This window comes from Petaurus breviceps, unplaced genomic scaffold (genome assembly GCF_028583685.1).
Source record: "Petaurus breviceps papuanus isolate PSGF00001 unplaced genomic scaffold, PetGlider_PUasm1.0 187, whole genome shotgun sequence".
In the NCBI taxonomy this organism is placed as follows: Eukaryota; Metazoa; Chordata; class Mammalia; order Diprotodontia; family Petauridae; genus Petaurus; species Petaurus breviceps.
The window spans coordinates 25,450,548-25,456,547 of NW_027185799.1; the positions used below are offsets into that span (position 1 = coordinate 25,450,548).

At 38.9% G+C, this 6,000-nt stretch overlaps 1 protein-coding gene across 8 annotated transcripts in view; it reads right to left on the bottom strand.

Annotated features, from left to right (window-relative positions):
* The window catches only part of IL33 (interleukin 33), a 55,580-nt gene that overhangs the window by 37,009 nt on the left and 12,571 nt on the right, over positions 1-6,000 (bottom strand). The window contains exon 2 of one of the 8 annotated variants that reach the window (XM_069090764.1): positions 2,543-2,632. The exons of 6 other annotated variants lie outside the window; for them this stretch is intronic. The gene's annotated coding sequence lies outside the window, so the exon portion shown is untranslated. The remainder of the gene's footprint in view (positions 1-2,542; positions 2,633-6,000) is intronic. One more of the 8 variants, XM_069090766.1, reaches the window with a different exon arrangement.

Consider the following 6,000-nt stretch of genomic DNA (forward strand, 5'->3'; position numbering starts at 1 on the left):
CCAATTCTGGGTAAATAATGGTGCTAGCTCTTTTCTCCATACTTTCCCAACATTTCTCAAGAGGTGTATCTGCAAATTCATGGGCAGCATTCTGGACCAAGCCATTCTTTTATCTCTGTAACTTTATCCCAAAAGGAAGAAGATGTATTAAGCTAGAGTGAATCAAGGTGAGTCATAACCTTAAAACATAAAATATAAAGATACACTGATAAAAGACAGGCTTGGACACCTTTTTCTATGTGTCAGTATCTAGAGGGTTTGGTTTCTGGAGGGGAAAAAAGCCTCTGGGGAAAAATAGATATATCAGCACACAGTGCAATATTTTTTATGTGGGGACAGGAAGCTCTAGACACACAAAAGAAAGGTTCTATGGCTGTGGCTTCCAGTCTTTTTGAGTAATTCTTGGACCCTACCCCACATCACAAAAGTTATACTACTTAAATCCGTTGAAGGAGAAAGTACATAATGAAAAAAAAAGGCAGTAGGAATTCTGTAAAGTTTTTTTTTTTTTAACAGGAATTTTCATTTCATTTCTCAAAACAGGAGACATACATTTGAAAAATCATAATAGGCAAGGCATATTATTTATTCATTCTACACAGGGTATGCTTGATGAATGAAATTAATTCTTTTAAATAACTGCAGCTTTCTCAGGAGACTTTAGCTCACAGATTAGGAATCTCCTTTCTACAAGAGAATAAGCATCTGATAGCAAGTTGAACCTGATAAAAGATTTTAGGTTTGCTTAGAACCTTTGAAATTTGAAAGTACTTTAATAACTGAGTTTCTGCAAGGCCTTCTCTGACTGTTTCAACACTGAGTTCTCTCTCCTTTCTCAATTCAATCTTTTAGCACTTACCCTACAGTCATGCAATCTTAAAGCTAATTATATGATATATCATTATAAGCATGCACTTAATTATAAATTGCCCTGTATTCTTTTCTAATTAATTCACGTGCACTCGTCTTTTCTACCCAATGAGAATTCTAATTTCTTTAGGACAAGAACAATGTCTACTACTTCTTTCATATTTCCCACAAGTCCAGCACAGTTATTGGCACATAGTAGGCGCTCAGTGATATTGTACAGTCTGAATAATTGAGAGAAGAAAGTACCATAATTTCCCCCCAAGCAATGTTTTGGTAGCAAATGTTAACTAGGAAACTACGGGAGCCCATTGTAGCCCAAGAACTGTGAATAATCAGTCATGATGCCATTTCAGTACACAGAAGAGGTGTTTAGCTAATATATTTAAGGTGAAGGGGGGGGGCAGTTGCTATCACTACTGAAAATAAGACTGGCCTCAATTCTGTTGCCTTAGGTTAGGTGTATGAGGGAAAGGAACAGCTGCATTTTTGTGGGTCTACTGATCCATAAAATTATTATTATTTTTATTATTTTCTTCTTAAAATTATTATCTTTTTTTATTGTGCATTCTGATCTAAACTACCTACTGGGATGGTAGAGTGGGGAGAAGGTGATTGTACTGTTTCTTTTCCTTCTCATCCCCAAACAATCTTATCTACTATGGCTTTGCTTGGTACTGAGGTGGATACAAATGGTGCCCTAAGGGTTAAAGAATATTAAGGGTTGGGGTGGCTTAGTGGCACAGTGAATAGAGCACCAGCCCTGGAGTCAGGGGGACCTGAGTTCAAATCCAGCCTCAGACACTTAACACAAAAACTAGCCATGTGACCTTGGGCAAGTCACTTAACCCCAATTGCCCTACCTTCTTCCTCCAAAAAGCAAAAAATTTAAAATTAAAAAAAAGAATATTAAGGGTTGCTTTTCCAGTAGTTTGTGAGGCACTTCTTGAGCTTGAGGGCCTTCTAAAATCCCTTTCCCCTTTCCTATTCTCTTTGCTTATCTGTATAATAAAGGCACTTCCCAACCATTTTGGAGCCATGCTTGCTCCTCCCATTCTTGTGTCTCCTCCCTATTCCATAAAATTGTATTTAAACCATACCTTTAACCTGGCTAATTGCGTTGGCCTCCTACAGGAAGCAGGCACAGCTCTGACTGCTCTGCTTCCTTAGGGGAATAGGGCCTGCAGCCTATGCTCTGTGTCCCATGGGTAGTAAGAACCCATTGGGGCTCTGCCTCACAGGGAGCAGGCCCGCTTGGGTGCATCACCCCAATAAATGTCTTTCTTGAACTTGGACACTGTCCAAGTGAACTCTTTCAGGACACTAGGACCCGCATGTCTACTCCTCATCATTTCAGGTAGCACCCCAATATTCTTGGTGTCCAATGGCTACAGAGAAGGTCTAAGCGAATTCTTTCACACCCAAAATGCTCCCCTGACTCTGACCTCAACAATACTCATCCAAGAAAAGTAATCAACTGATTTAAAGTCATAAGATTATAATGGTAAAGTAATTCAGCTAAGGTATAGGTTGAATATTTGTAAAGGAGATTGATCTGAGAGTATATCCTATCCTTCTAGGTGTCTGTAGGAGAGTCTCTAACTTTAAAACAACAATTTTAGAATCAAACTGGCTCCCAATCTATATGTTTTTGTTTCCCCTATCATCTACTTACCTATTTGAAGCCAGGAGCCTAGACAAAATAGACTCGAGGTCCCTTCTGGTTCTAAAAACAATGACATATGGCAAGGCTGCCAAATGAATTCTATGAAGAAAATGCAACATCAACATTCAGTTCTAATAATACGTCTTTTCTTATTTGTGCTCTAAGGCCCTTCTTTTTATGGTAACCTGAAAGGATTGTCTACTTTCCACAAGTTTATTGTTCAAACTTGCTCCTTTTATTAAATTTAAAATTGGGAGGAATCCTAGAGATCATTTTATAATCCCTTGATTTTACAAATGAGGAAGAGAGTCTCAGATATTAACTCGCCCAAGGTCACACAGGTCATAAGTAGAGCAGGTAGGACTCAAACCCAGATTTCTCATTTCAAACCCCTCAATCGTTTCATATCATACTGGTGACTATAGCATGCCCCAAATAACCTTTGACTCTACAGGAAAATAAAGATAAGGTTCCGTATTCCACTTTTTAGATTAAGTACCAGGTAACTATTACTTCATTTCCAGTGGTCAAATGAAATTGCTCTGACATAAAGAAACCGGATGATCACAATGTGATATTAGAACCAAAGAACATTAGAACTGAGTGTAGGGGCAAATTTTCCATTTTGATTATGAATCAAGCATGGTTTTATCTCCAACTCCGTTAACTAACTCAAGCCTGAGTAATTCAAGAGTAAATTCACATTGTGGGAATAGCGATAGCTTTTCCTCTATGTATATTTTCAGGATGTCCTTGAGTATCCAGCTCTTTCCTCATGTATATATATGACTGGCTCCACTCTGTCTTACTGGTGTGTTCTCCCTATAGTCCTTTTGTTCTGTGACCTGATCATCAGCTGCAACATCAGTGCTTCCAAGTAGATTTCTCTCTTCCACACTTGCCTTGCTCTGCAGTAATCGTGTCAGATCTCCCTTCATCCCTACTTATAAGATATGGTAGAATGGAAAGAGTTCTGGATTTGGAGCAAGAAGACTGAGTTCAAATTCTGGCCACCAAGCGCTATTACTGTTATCTTGGGCATATTACTCTGTTTCTGGGCCTCAGGTTCATTTATAAAAGGAGAGGGTTGAATAAGATGACCTATAATTTAAGGTCCCTTCCAGATCTAAATCTATGGTTCTAAAAATGAGTGATATCACTACATCCTAATGACTGTAGCATTTAAACGCTAACATAGGCTACTAAAATGGGAGATACTTCCCCCCGGGTGGGGGGCGCTAGAATGATCCAGGGAGGCAGTAATAGCCTTAAATGCAATTGGGGGGGGGCATTGAATAAAAATAAGGGGACAGTGGAAGCATAAGGAAGAAAATTTTGAAAAACTGTTCGTACATGTTTCATTTGTTGATTAACAGATAACAGTGTAGTGATTGCATTATTTTCCAGATAAACACACAAAATACCAATTATAACTTATCAGTAGTCAAGTCTGCCAACTTAACATCAAGCATTGGTAGCCAAAAGCATGTGGCATATTGTCAGGAAGTTCAGCATGTATTGGCAGGAATATGTGCATTTAATGACTTGTTTACAATATGATACTATACAGTAATATGATATAATATTGCATCATCAAAATTTCAATGTAGAAACCCCCCACAAATTTATAATAAATTATTAAATTTAAGATGCATCATTTTTAAAAATGTTAAATTTTTAAATGATGCAAATTAAACAAAAAAAAACCTCAACCATTAAAAGTTTAAAAAAAGTAGATTTCCAGGGGGGTGCCAAGTAAAGGGGGCAGCAAACCAAATAAGTTTGAGAACCTCTGTTCTAGAAGATAGAGTAAAGAAGGGATTTTTAAGTATCCATTATAGTAAAAATGTATGAAATTATCCCACACCCTAAAGAAAGTTAAGTTTCTAAAAATGAATTGTACCAAATTTCTGCTCTATTTGCCAGCAGACTGAACACCTTGTAATTTAAAGGGGGGGTAGTATAGTCAAAAGAATAATGACTAATGTGATCTTGAGCAAGTCACTCCCTCCACTCCACTAGGCCTCAGTTTCCTCTTCTATTCAATGAGAAGTCTGGGCTGGATGAAGCTCCTTCAAACTAAATATCTATCATTACTTAAGAACTTAAGTACTTAAGAATTTACTACTTGTCCTACTGGATGGGCTGTGGCTGTCAGATGACAAAGATTAAACACTCCAAAGGGTAATTAGACTTAGGCTACATAGCAGTTGCTTGTATTTTTCTTGGGGGAAAGATAACCTTGGAGTTGAGAGATAATTTGCAGTGAAGTTTCTCCATTCTGAAAAATCAAATCTAGAGTGGTTTCAGCATCCACTAGGCCTAAGTTTAGAAGTCACCTGACCTTATAGGAATCTGGGACTTAGAGCAATGGAGACCCTCCCCTGCGCCCCCTCAGCACAAAATATGCCAAATAAGGACAAAGTGCTTTCTCAAATGTACACTGGGAGGGGAGGGGAGGGAAGGGGATGGATGACCCTAATTACAATTAGTATAATGGATACTTAACTGTTTCCTTGTTCTGGTACTTGAGGTAGATTGCTGTGTTTAGATTGTACACCTAACTTCCAGCCAGTGGAAGAAAAGGGTCAGGATGGGGCTGGGGGAGAATTAGGGGGAGAGTATTAGGGCTTCATAACTTCACAATTTCTTTTTGTAAATTTCTTCTCCCTGACCATTTGTCAGGAGGGTGGCCCTTTTTAGAGATCGTAAATAAACCATTCTTTTCTGCTTCCTACCTTGAGAAGCTTCTGAGTATTATTTCAGTAAGGATTCTGTTGCACACAGTTTTGGGGGCTTACCCTGGATTTATCCTTTTGTGAAAGGGTCCAACAGACCCTTAACAAGGATCAGGCACCAACTGAGGTTTCTCAGGGGTCCTTGGAACTGGTCTGTGAGATCTGACTCTGATAAGGTAACAACCCGAAGAGAGGGACTCGGTATGAAGAAGAAATTCTGGTTTTGCTAGCAAAGACTGCCGGCAGGGATCACACAAGTTTGTGTACACAGACCCAGGTAAGCAAGTCCCTGGATGACCCAGAGGTGGGAGACAGTCTAAGCAGTTTGAGATTGTAAGATGTCTCCTGCCAGGGAAAGAGTTAGATAGGCCTAATAGATCCTGATAAGATTAAAACTATGGGTAAAGAGCAATCTAAAACAGACTGTCCAAAATATCTTCCTAACATAGTCCTCTTGGAGATAGACTAGCTAATTGGGATAATTTACCAAAATACAAGGGAAAAGACCAAAGGAAGAAGATAAAATACTGTTGCCTCATTTGGGCCAGCACCCCACTTGGAGGAGGAACATCTTGGTCAAAATATGGTTCCAATGAAGACTGGGTGTGCTAACAACTAAATTTGTATATGAATTCTAAGGAACCTTTAACCCAAAAGTGAATATGTCCTCTGGTACCGTGTTTCCCCGATAATAAGACCTATCCCGAAAATAAGCCCTCCCCTTACTGT